Below are 13,080 nucleotides of genomic sequence, written 5' to 3'. Positions count from 1 at the left end.
GTATCACTTCCAGGCTCCTTTTCCATTGGATTTCCCCTTCCTGATCCCATAAATCAGGGGGATGAAGGGGGGGTGCCCTGTGTCCGAATTTCGGGGTGACACAGGCACAGCATCCCTGGCACTGAGGGTGTCCAGGTGGCTCGGGGATCGCCAATGGAATGCCAATGGAATACCCTGCCAGTGCCAATGGAATGCCAATGGAATACTCTGACTGTGCCAATGGAATGCCAATGGAATTCCAATGGAATATTCTGACTGTGCCAATGGAATTCCAATGGAATGCCAATGGAATACCCTGCCAGTGCCAATGGAATGCCAATGGAATACCCTGCCAGTGCCAGGCCAGTGGAATTCCATACCAGTGGAATGCCATGCCAGTGGAATTCTGTGCCAAAGCGGTGCCAGTGCCAAACAATGGAATGCCGTGCCAATGGAATCCCATCCCAAGGGCATTATCCCAAGGGCCATCCCATCCCATCCCAATGGAATTCCACCCCAAGGGCCACTCCATCCCAACAGAATCCCATCCCGAGGGCCATTCAGCGCCATGACAATGCCACGTTGTGCCAACACGGTGACATTTGTCACGGCCGTTGCCAATGGAACTCCGTGCCAACGGAACTCCGTGCCAATGGAATTCCATGCCAACCCAGAGCCTCATTCCTGTTTTTCCCATCATAGCACCTGCCCCTGGATGTGGCGCCAGATGACACCGAGACTCGGCTGGCCCAGCTGGAGCAAGGTGAGCCCTGTCCCTTCCTGGTGTCCCATCCCAATGTCCCATCCCCGTGTCCCATCCCATTGTCCATCCCCGTGTCCCATCCCCATGTCCCATCCCATTGTCCCATCCCATTGTCCATCCCCATGTCCCATCCCCATGTCCCATCCCATTGTCCCATCCCATTGTCCCATCCCAATGTCCCATCCCAATGTCCCATCCCCGTGTCCCATCCCAATGTCCCATCCCAATGTCCCATCCCAGTGTCCCATCCCAATGTCCCATCCCCGTGTCCCATCCCATTGTCCCATCCCAATGTCCCATCCCATTGTCCCATCCCATTGTCCCATCCCAATGTCCCATCCCTGTGTCCCATCCCAATGTCCCATCCCAATGTCCCATCCCATTGTCCCATCCCATTGTCCCATCCCATTGTCCATCCCCGTGTCCCATCCCATTGTCCCATCCCATTGTCCCATCCACATGTCCCCATTGTCCCTGGCACCTCCCTGGGGTAAATCCCCACCCTGGCTCGGTGCCAGCCCCACCCCTGGGTGCCCTGGCCGGGCTCTGGGCACACTGGTGGCACCTGATCCCCGATGTCACCACCGGTGTCACCCTCAGCGTCACAGGCGCTGCTGGCCGAGCTGGCGGCGCTGGACACCGAGGTGGAGCTGGAGCAGCAGAGCCGGCAGCGAGCCCAGGCCTTCAGTGCCCAGGTGGGGATGGGGACAGGTCCCCAGATTTGTCCCTTTGTGGGGACAAAGGTGCTGGGGCACCCTCGGGGCATGCCCGGCTCGAGGGCCATGGGGGAAACCCCAATTCTGGGATTCTGGAATTCTGGTGGAGCAGGAGAACGCGTGGCTGGAGAGGATCAGCCTGGCCAGGAGCCCCAGAGGGACCCCTGAGGTGACCCCAGAGGAGGTGACACCCACAGGGGTGGCCCTGGAAGAGTCACCCACCCCTGCCCAGCTCCCAGGTGAGCCTGAGGTGTCCCATTCCATCCCATGGATCCCATCCCATCCCATCCCATCCCATGGATCCCATCCCATCCCATCCCATCCCATCCCATCCCATCCCATCCCATCCCATCCCATCCCATCCCATTGCATTTCCTCCCCATCTCATTTTATCCCACCCCATTTCATCCCAATTCCATCTCATCCCAAATCATCCCAATTCCTTCCCATCCCAATTCTGTTCCATCCATCCATCATATCCTATCCCATCCCAAATCATCCCAATCCCATCCCAATCCAAATCCCATCCCATCCCATCCCAATCCCATCCTAACCCACCCCAAATTATCCCAAATCCATCCCACCCCATCCCATCCCAATCTCATCTCATCCCAATCCCATCCCACCCCACCCCATCCGTGCCCTGCCGTCCCCTCCCAATGTCCCCAGATCCCAGACTGTCCCCACACCGAGTTTTGGGGCCGTTCCCAAGCCCCGTTTTGGGTCAAACCAAGCGAAAGCGACACCGAAATCCAACCGCGGTCGCCGACACCGCTCGCGCTTCCCCTTTCCCATCCTCTTTTCCCAAGGTGCCGCTTCCGATTCTCGGCAGCCTCTGGGGACCTCATGGGGACACCCCCAATCCCCTGATCCCACCCCAGGATGATCCCTGGGGGGTGTTTGGGGTGTCCCAGGGGCGCCACCCCGCTGTCACACCTCATTCCCGCTGGATCCCCTTGCAGAGGCAGATTCCAGTCGGGATACTGGGGACACAGCTGGGATGGGGTGACCAGGGGGGCTCCGCTCTGGGGGGGCTGGGCTGCCCTTTCCATCCCTTTTTTCCCTCTTTTCCACTCCTTTTCTCCCCCTTTTCCCACTCCTCAATTCCTCCTTTCCCAACCTTTTTCCTCCCCATTTCCCACTTTTTATCTCCCTTTCCCACCCCTCATTCCCCCCCATTTCCCACACCCCTTTTTCCCCTTTTGCCCCTTTTTTCCCCTTTCCCACTCCTCATTCCCCATTTCCCATGCCCCTTTTTCCCCCCTTTTTCCCCCCTTTTTTTCCCCCTTTCACACCTCTCATTCCCTCCCTTTCCCTCCCTTTCTCACCCTTTCCCCCATTCCCACCCTTCAGTTCCCCTTTTCCCAATCTTTCCTCCCCCATTTCCCACTTTTTCTCCCCCTTTTCCACTACTCATCCCCCCCATTTCCCACTCCTTTTTCATCCTTTCCCCCCTTTTCCCTTTTCCCCTTTCCCCCTTTTTCCCCTTTCCCCCTTTTTCCCTTTTCCCCTTTTTTCCCCCTTCCCCCCCTTTTCCCCCCTTTTTCCCTTCTTTGTTCCCTTTTCCCCCTTTTTCCCCCTTTCCCACCCCTCAATTTCCCCATTTCCCCCTTTCCCCCACCCCATTTTTCCCCTTTTCCCCCTTTCCCACCCCTCATTCCCACTTTTCCCCCAGCTCCACAGGAAGATCTCTCCCAGCTCCTGGAACAGCACCGGGACCTCCAGGCACAGCTGCAGCACCTGCACACCCAGGTACCCCAAAACCACCCAAACCCCCCTTTCCCTTTTTGGGATTTTGGAGATTTTTGGGATTAAGCCCCCCCCCCAATGTCCCAGGGCTCAGGGTGAGATTTTTCACGGATTTTTCGTGGATTTTTCTTTAATTTCTCGCTGATTTCTCACAGATTTTTTGCAGATTTTTCATGGATTTTCTCCCAAATTTTTGCAGATTTTTTTTGTGGATTTTTCATGGATTTTTTCCACTGATTTTCTCTCATATTTTTCACAGATTTTTTGCTAAGTTTTTCACAAAATTTTTGTGGATTTCTCCTGGATTTTCTCACGGATTTTCTTCCGGATTTTTCACGAATTTTCACAGATTTGTCACAGATTTTCTCCCGAATTTTCTCCCGGATTTTTCGCGGATTTTTGCGGATTTGTCATGGATTTTTCACTGATTTTCTCCCGGATTTTCTCCCGGATTTTTCACGAATTTGTCATGGATTTTTCACTGATTTTCTCCCGGATTTTCTCCCGGATATTTCCCCGATTTCTCACGTATTTTCCTGTATTTTCCCGGCACAGCTGGAGCTGGAGCGGGAGGAGCAGCAGCGCCTGCGGGCGGCCCTGGCCGCCAGCCAGAGGGCACTGAGGTCCTTCAAGAGAGGTCAGCAGGGTCCCCATGTCCCCTCCAGTGCCACCAGTGCCACCGGTGCCACCCCAAACCAACGGCTGGCAGCTGCCCGTGGCGGCATCACCTTCATTTCCCCCTTTTTCCCCTCCTTTTTGCCTCCTTTTTCTCCCTTTTCTCCCCTTTTTCTCCTTTTTCCCCACCTTTTCCCCACCCTTCTTCCCTCCCTATCCCACCCCTATTTTCCACCCTTTTCCCCCATTTTCCCATCATTTTTCACCTCCTTTCCCACCCTTTTCCCCCCTTTCCCTCCACCTCATTTCCTTTTCATTTCCCATCCTTTTCCCTCCCGTTTCTCAAACCTTCCCCACTCTTTTCTTCCACTTTCCCCCCTTTTCCTCCCCCATTTTCCACCTGTTTTCTGCCCTTTCCCCTGCTTTTTTTCCCATTTCCCACCCCTTATTCCCCCTTTTCCCACCCCTTTTCCCACCCCTCATTTCCTCTTTCCCACTTTTTCCTCCCCTATTTCCCACCTTTCCCTCCCCCCTTTTCCCACCCTTTTCTCGCCATTTCCCAAACTTCTCCCACCCTTTTCCCCCCTTACCACGCCTCATTTCCCCCTTTTCCCACCCTTTTTTAACCTTTTCCCTCTCCTTTCCTTCCCCCATTTCCCACCCCTCATTTCCCCCCTTTCCCACCTTTCCCTTCCCCCTTTTCCTACACTTTTCCAACCCTTTTCCCCCCATTTCCCACCCCTTTTTCCCATCCTTTTTCCCACCCTTTTCCCTCCCATTTCCCAAATCTTTTCCCCCCTTTCCCACCCCGCTGTCCCCGCAGTGTCCCAGATTGTCACCCAGGATTACTGCCAGGCCCTGGAGCAGCTGGAGCTGGAGCAGGACCTGCGCTGCCACGCCGAGGCCTTCGCCCACCAGGTGCCACCAAGGCCTTGGGGACACCGCTGGGGGTGGCACGGAGGTGGCAGTGGGGTCACCCATCCCAAGGGAATGAGGTGATCCCGAGGGAATGGGACGATCCCAAGATTCTCCTGCTGTGGTTTCCTGGGATGGAGCCGGGTGGGATTCACCGCCAGGCCCTCCAGAGGGTGACAGGGAGGTGACAGGGAGGTGACACCGCGGTGACACCTGCGCTCCCAGATGCTGGTCCACCAGAAGGAGGCGAAGCGCCAGAGCTCCATCCTGCTGAGGAGCGCCGCACCCGATTCCCAAATCCTGGAAGCGTTCCAGGAAGTGGAAAAACTCAGCCGGGAGCTGGAGGAGACGCGGCAGGAACGGCGCCAGCGGGTGAGGGAATGTCCCCAAGCTTGGGGACATCACGGGGAGGGGACAGCGGGGTCCAGATCCCACCCCTCCATTCCCACTATTCCATGGAGTGCTGCTTTTCCATGGATTTCCCTCCATGGATTTCCCTCCACGGATTTCTTTCCACGGATTTCCGTCCGTGGAAAATTGGATTCTTCTTACCACAGATTTCCCACCATGGACTTCCCTCCATGGATTTCCGTCCATGGATCTCCTTCCATGCATTTCCCACCATGGATTTCCATCCACGGATTTCCCACTGTGGATTTCCATCTGTGGATTTCCCTCCATGGATTTCCCACCTGATTTCCTCCCATGGATTTCCCTCCATGCATTTCCCATCAAGGATTTCCCTCCATGGATCTCCTTTCATGGATTTTCCACCACCAATTTCCTTCCATGGATTTCCTACCGTGAATCTCTCACTGTGGATTTCCCTCCATGGATTTCCCACCACAGATTTCCTACTGTGGATTTCCCTCCATGGATTTCTTTCCATGGATCTCCTTCCATGGATTTCCCACCATGGTTTTCCCACCATGGATCTCCTTCCATGGATTTCCCACCATGGATTTCCCTCCATGGATTTTCTTCCATGGATTTCGCACCACAGATTTCCACCACGGATTTCTTTCCATGGATTTCTATCCATGCATTTCCCACTATGGAGTTCCCTCCATGGATTTCCCACCATGGATTTCTTTCCATGGATTTCCCTCCATGGATTTCACATCATGGATTTCTTTCCATGGATTTCCATCCATGCATTTCCCACCATGGATTTCCTTCCACGGATTTCCCAAGCTGTCCATGGAACCCCATCCCACAGCGAGGGCAGATTTGCCCTTAAACCCGCCGGGAGTTTTTCCCCGAATTCCCGATTTTAGGGTCGGGGAAGCGTTGCCGTCCTTGGGGTTTTCCCAGATCCCGGAATTCCCGCATTCCCACAGGAGGAGGAGCTGGAGCAGGAGCGGGAGGAGCTGCAGCGGGCGCGAGAAGCGCTGGAGGAGGAGCGGGAGGAGAAGCGGGAGCTGAGGGAGAGGCTGGAAGGGCTGGAGAAGGAAGGTGGGAATTTCCACGTGGAATTCCAGAGGGATTCCAGAAAATTCCAAAGAATTCCAGGGGGGATTCTGGAGGATTCCAGGGGGATTCAAAAACATTCCAGGGAAAAAATCCAGGGGGACTCCAGAAGATTCCAGATGGATTCCAAAGAATTCCAGAGGGATATTAGAGGATTTCAGAAGAATTCCAGATTATTCCAGGGGGATTTTAGAGGATTCCAGTGGGATTCTAGAAGATGCTGAGGGATTATTCCAGATTATTCCAGAGGGGATCCCAGGAGAATTCCAGAAGATTCCGAGGGGATCCCAGATGGATTCCAAAGAATCCCAGAAGGTTCTAGAAGATTCCAGAGGGGATTCCAAAGGGATTCCAGAAGATTCCAGGGGGGATTTCAGAGGATTCCAGGGGAATTCCAGGGGGGATTCCAAAGGGATTCCAGAAGATTCCAGGGGGGATTTCAGAGGATTCCAGGGGAATTCCAGGGGGATTCCAAAGAATTCCAGAAGATTCCAGGGGGGATTCCAGAGAAATTCCAGACAGATCCCAGGGGGATTTTAGGGGGTTCCACGGGGGATTCCAGACAATTCCAGAGGGATCCCCAATCCCGATCCCGCCTCATTCCAGTGGGGTCCCTCCGGGAGCAGCTGGCGCAGCAGCCGCCACCCCAGAGCCACCCCGAGGTGCCACCGCCGCCACCACTGCCACCGCCCGCTGCCACCACCGTCCCCGCCGAGTAGGTGACACATCCCAGCGGCTTCTCCCGGCCAACATTCCGGAATATTCCTGGAAAACCGCTGTCCCCACCCCGTCCCAAGAGGGGAGGGGATGGGGTGACAGACGTGTCACCTCCTGTCCCCTTCGGTGTCACCTCCTGTCCCCCCCGCAGCCCCCTGGCCGCCCTCAGGCAGAGGAAGGTGCGGAAAAACCCGGAGCAAAGTGAGTCCTGAGGGGTGGGGACATCGGGAATGTCACCGGGGTGGGGATATTGGGAATGTCCCCAAAGTGTCACCAGGGTGGGGATATTGGGAATGTCCCCAAAGTGTCACCGGGACAGGGGGGTGGGTGACATCAGGAGTGTTCCCGAAGTGTCACAGGGACAGGGGGCACTCCAGGGGTCCCCCAGCTCCATTGGGGGTGATCTGGGACAGGGTGGCACTGCCAGGGGAGGTGACAGCTCCACCCTCAGTGTGACCTGAGCGGTGTCCCCAACACGGGGGGAGGTGACACACGGTGCCACCCTGGCAGCTGACTCTGGGACCGAGGACATCCGTGCCAGGGCCGTGCAGGAGATGCTGGAGCGGATCCGCACCGGGATCGTCCTGCGGCCGGCCAGGGCCAGGCCACCCCCGTGCCAGGTGACAATGGGGACAACGGACTGGCAGGTCTGGCATTCCCAGGGTCAGGAATTCCTGGGATTGAGCCATTCCGGGGTCAGGAATTCCCGGGATTGAGCCATTCCCGATTTCCCAGCAGGACTCCACAGCCAGCAAGAGGAGGAGCGCAGCGCTGGAGCTGCAGGGGATCCTGGTGGGCAGCGCTGTCCCCTCAGTGTCCCCTCAGTGTCCCCTCGGTGTCCCCACGCTGTCCCCATGCTGCCCCCTCAGTGTCCCTTTGGTGTACCCTTGGTACCCCATGGTGTCCCCATGATGTCTCCATGATGTTCCCCTTGATGTCCTTTTGATGTCCCCACACTGTCCCCTCAATGTCCCCATCATGCCCCCATGGTGTCCCCCTAGTGTCCCCTTGCTGTCCCTGTGGCATCCTCTTGGCGTCCGCGTGATGTCCCCTTTGTGTCCCCTCGCTGTCCCCTTGGTGTCCCTTTGATGTCCCCTTGATATCCCTCCCCATGCTGTCCCCGTGGTGTCCCCATGGTGTTGACATGCCGTCCCTGCAGTGTCCCCATTCTGTCCCTGTGGTGTCCCCTTTGTGTCCCTTCGGTGGCCCTTGATGTCCCCTCAGTGCCCCCTTGATGTCCTCTTGGTGTCCCTGTGGTGTCTCTTGGGTGTCCCCATGCTGCCCCCATTGTGTCCCTGCGGTGTCCCTTGCTGTCCCCCTGGTGTCCCTTTAGATGTCCCCTTTGTACACCCACAGTGCTGCCCAACTGTCCCCTCAATGTCCCCTTGCTGTCCCCACGGTGTCCCCTCGATATCCCTCCCCCTGATGTCCCCTCGGTGTCCCCTCAATGTCCCCCTTGATGTCCCCATGGTGTCCCCTCAATGTCCCCCTCGGTGTCCCCTCAATGTCCCCTTGAGACCCCTCCTGATATCCCCTCGACGTCCCCCTTGATGTCCCCTTTGTGTCCCCTCGCTGTCCCCATGGTGTCCCCCGGTGACCCCGTGCGTCTCAGGGCGCCCTGCGGAGGCCGAGCCGGAGGCGCAGCCGGCAGAGCCGGGATCGGGAGCTGGGATCGGCCCTGGAGCTGGGATCCATCCTGGAGCGGCGCCGCCGGGCCCTGGACGCTGCCACGGGGGATTCCATGGGCACCAATTCCATGGGCACCAATGCCGTGGGAAACCAGTCCATGGGAAAACAGTCCACAGGGAATTCCATGGGCACCAATTCCATAGGCACCAATTCCATGGAGAATTCCAGGGGAAACCAATCCATGGGCACCAATGCCATGAGAGACCAGTCCATGGGAAAACAGTCCACAGGGAATTCCATGGGCACCAATTCCATGAGCACCAACTCCATAGGAAACCATTCCAAGGGCACCAATTCCATGGGCACCAATGCCATGAGGAATTCCATGGGCACCAATTCCATGAGGAATCATTCCACGGGCACCAATTTCATGGGCAATTCCATGGGCACTAATTCCATGGGCAATTCCATGGGAAGCCAGTCCAAGGGCACCAGTTCCATGGGCACGAATTCCATGAGCAACAATTCCTTGGGGAATTCCAAGGGCACCAATTTCATGAGGAATTCCACAGGCACCAATTCCATGGGAAACCGTTCCAAGGGCACCAATTCCATGGGGAATTCCATGGCCACCAATTCCATGGGGAATAACATGGGCGCCAATTCCATGGGAGACCAGTCCATGGGCACCAGTTCCAAGGGCACCAGTTCCACGGGGAATTCCATGGGAAACCATTCCAAGAGCACCAATTCCATGGGTACCAGTTCCAAGGGCACCAATTCCATGGGCACCAATTCCATGGGGAATTCCATGGGCACCAATTCCATGGGCACCAGTTCCATGGGGAATTCCATGGGCACCAATTCCATGGGCACCAGTTCCATGGGCACCAATTCCATGGGCACCAATTCCATGGGGAATTCCATGGGCACCAGTTCCATGGGCACCAGTTCCATGGGGAATTCCATGGGCACCAATTCCATGGGCACCAGTTTCATGGGCACCAATTCCATGGGGAATTCCATGGGCACCAGTTCCATGGGCACCAATTCCATGGGCACCAGTTCCATGGGCACCAATTCCATGGGCACCAATTCCATGGGGAATTCCATGGGCACCAGTTCCATGGGCACCAGTTCCATGGGGAACTCCATGGGGAATTCCATGGGCACCAGTTTCATGGGCACCAGTTCCATGGGCACCAATTCCATGGGCACCAATTCCATGGGGAATTCCATGGGCGCCAATTCCATGGGAGACCAGTCCATGGGCACCAATTCCATGGGGAATTCCATGGGCACCAGTTCCACGGGCACCATCTCCACGGGGAGTCCCACGGGAGCGCAGGAGCGCGACAGCGCCGGGAAGGAGGCGGGTGCAGCAGGTACGGAGCTGGGAACGTCCCCAGGGAGGGCGCGGAGGTGACACCGGCAGCCGCCACCCCCTGTCCCCTCCTGTCCCCGCTGCCATCCCTGTCACGGCTTTTCCCAGGAAACCGCGACAGGGACCAGGAGCAGGACCGGGATCAGGATCAGGATCAGGACACGGCCGCTGTCCCCTTCCGGCCCCGGGGCCTTGGTGGCCTCCCCAGGACGCGGCCCCGGCCCCGCTGGGCTTGGGACAGCGGGGACAAGGCCTAGGAGCCACTTCCCGGGAATCCCCGCCCTCCTTTCCCGGGATTTTCCACCTTCATTTTCCGGGATTTTCCCACCAGCGATTCCCAGAGTCTTGCATCCTTTTAGCCCAAGATTTTTCACCCGCCTTTCCCAGGATTTCCCGCCCTTCTTTTCTGCATTTCCTGTCCTCCGTTCCCAAGATTTTCCTGCCTCCTTTCCAGGACTTCCCGCCCTTGTTTCCCAGGATTTCCCATCCTCATTTCCTGGGATTTTCCACGCTCCTTTCCCAAGATTTTCCGCCCTCCTTTCCATGGACTTCCTGACATCCATTCCCAGGATATTCCCAGCATTTTCCACCCTAGATTCCCAGAATTTTCCACCCCCCTTTCCTGGGATTTTCCACTCATTTTTCCCAAGATTTTCCACCCTCATTTCCCAGGATTTCCCACCCTCCATTCCCAGAATTTTCCACCGTTTTTTCCCAGGATTTCCTGCCCTCCTTTCCAGGATTTTCCCACCCTTTTTCCCACCATTTTTCGCCCTCAATTCCCAGAATTTTCCTGGCTCCATTCCCAAGATTTTCCACCCTCATTTCCCGGGATTTCCCACCCTCCATTCCCAGAATTTTCCACCGTTTTTTCCCAGGATTTTCCCACCCTCCATTCCCAGGATTTTCCTGCCTCCTTTCCCAGGAATTTCCGCCCCTTTTTCCCCAAAATTTCCCACCCTCCTTTCCAAGGACTCCCCACCCTTTTCCCCAAGATTTTCCTGCCTCCTTTCCAGGATTTCCCATCCTCATTTCCCAGGATTTCCTGCCCTCATTTCCCGGGATTTCCCACCCCTTTTCCCCAAGATTTTTTCAGGATTTTCCACCCTCCTTTCCAGGATTTCCCGCCCTCCTTTCCCAGGATTTTCCACCCTTTTTTCCCACCATTTTTCACCCTCAATTCCCAAAATTTCCCACCCTCCTCTCCCAGGATTTCCCACCCTTATATCCTGGATTTTCCTGCCTCATTTCCCAGGATTTCCCACTCCCAATTCCCAAGATTTTCCACCCTAATTTCCAAGGATTTCTTGCCCTTTTTCCCCAAGATTTTCCTGCCTCCTTTCCAGGACTTCCCATCCTCAATTCCCAGGATTTCCCATCCTTTTATCCCAAGATTTTCCAGCCTCCTTTCTCAAGATTTTTCCAGGATTTTCCCCCCTCAATTCCCAGAATTTTCCTGGCTCCATTCCCAAGATTTTCCACCCTCCTTTCCCGGGATTTTCCACCCTCATTTCCCAGGATTTCCCTCCTTCCATTCCCAGAATTTTCCATCCTCCTGGGAATGCCTGGAAAAATGGGATCCCCTGGAATTCCACACTGCTTTCCCTTGGGAACGACCCAAACCCCACCCACCCCACGGAATTCCATCCCACCCTCCAAATTCCCCCAAAATTTGGGAATTCCTTCCCCAAAATCCCACAGAACCTCTGGCAGCTCCTCCTTTCCTACAACATCCAAATAAAATCCTTTATTTCCCTTGGATTTGGAACCACCTGGAATTATTCCAAAGCTCCTTTCCCAGCAATCCCAAATCCTCCATTCCCCGGGAATTCCCTTGGATTTGGGTTTTTTTCTCCAGTTTTTTTTCCCTCCTCTTCCGGCTGGAACTCGAAGATTTAAGGCTGGGAGGGATTTTTTCCCAAATTTCCCTGAATTCCTGCTCCTTTTCCTGGAGGGAAACTGGGAAGGAGAGGCCCAAAAAAAAAAAAAAAACCTGGAAAAGGGAAATTCCTGATGGAAAAGAAGCAAGAAATTTTCCCGGCTTTTTCCCAAATCCTGGAACTTTCCTGGAGATTTTCCCCTGATTTTTCCAAATCAGGAGTTTTGGAGTTTTTTCCAGATTTTTCTCCAATTCCCGGAACTTTCCCGGAGTTTTTTCACAGATTTTCCCAAATCCTGGAGTTTTTTCCCAGATTTCTCCAATTCCTGGAACTTTCCTGAAGTTTTTCCCCACATTTTTCCAAATCCTGGAGTTTTTTTCCAGATTTTTCCCAATCCTGGAACTTTCCTGAACGTTTTTTCCTTGATTTTTCCAAATCCTGGAGCTCTTTCCCCAATTCTCCAATTCCTGGAACTTTCCTGGAGCTTTTTCATGGAATTTTCCAAATCCTGGAGTTTTTTCACAGATTTTTCCCAAATCTTGGAGATTTTTCCCAGATTTCTCCAAATCCTGGAGCTTTCCTGGAGCTTCTTCCTGGATTTTCCCAATTCCTGGAATTTTCCTGCAGTTTTTTCCCAGATTTTCCCAAATCCTGGAACTTTCCTGGAGTTTTTTCCCAGATTTTCCCAAATCCTGGAACTTTCCTGCAGTTTTTTCCTGGATTTCTTCAAATCCTGGGGTTTTTCCCTGATTTCTCCCAAATCCTGGAGATTTTTCCCCGGTTTTTCCAAATCCAGCTTTTTTTTTGGGGCTCTCCCTGCTGCTTCCAGGGAAATTCCAGAGCCTGGGATTTTCCTTTTCCTGCCCTTTCCAGATCCAGGAAAATCCACAATCCCACAGGATGGGATCTGAATCCATGAATTTCCCCCAAAATCCTGGAATTCCTGTGGCAAAATTCCATCCAAATCCCACAACCTGGCCTTGGACACTTCCACGGACCTGGAAAAATCCCAATCCCAATAAAAACCCTCAAAACCCCAAGGAAAATCCAGGATTTTTCCACTTTATTCATAAATTTCTCTCATTCTCAGTGTTTCTGGGAATGTTTTTTCCCAAATTTCCAGGGGTTTCATCCCAAATTTCCTTTTCCTGCTTAAATGTTTATGGAATTCCACGATTTCCCTAAAATCTGCTTCAGCTCCTGGAAATCCAGGCTGGAAAAATATGGAAAAACACCTAGAAAAATTCCCAGGAATTTGGGATT

The sequence above is a fragment of the Molothrus aeneus genome, chromosome 4 (assembly GCF_037042795.1).
Source record: "Molothrus aeneus isolate 106 chromosome 4, BPBGC_Maene_1.0, whole genome shotgun sequence".
Taxonomy (NCBI): Eukaryota; Metazoa; Chordata; class Aves; order Passeriformes; family Icteridae; genus Molothrus; species Molothrus aeneus.
This window is presented reverse-complemented; position numbering follows the sequence as displayed.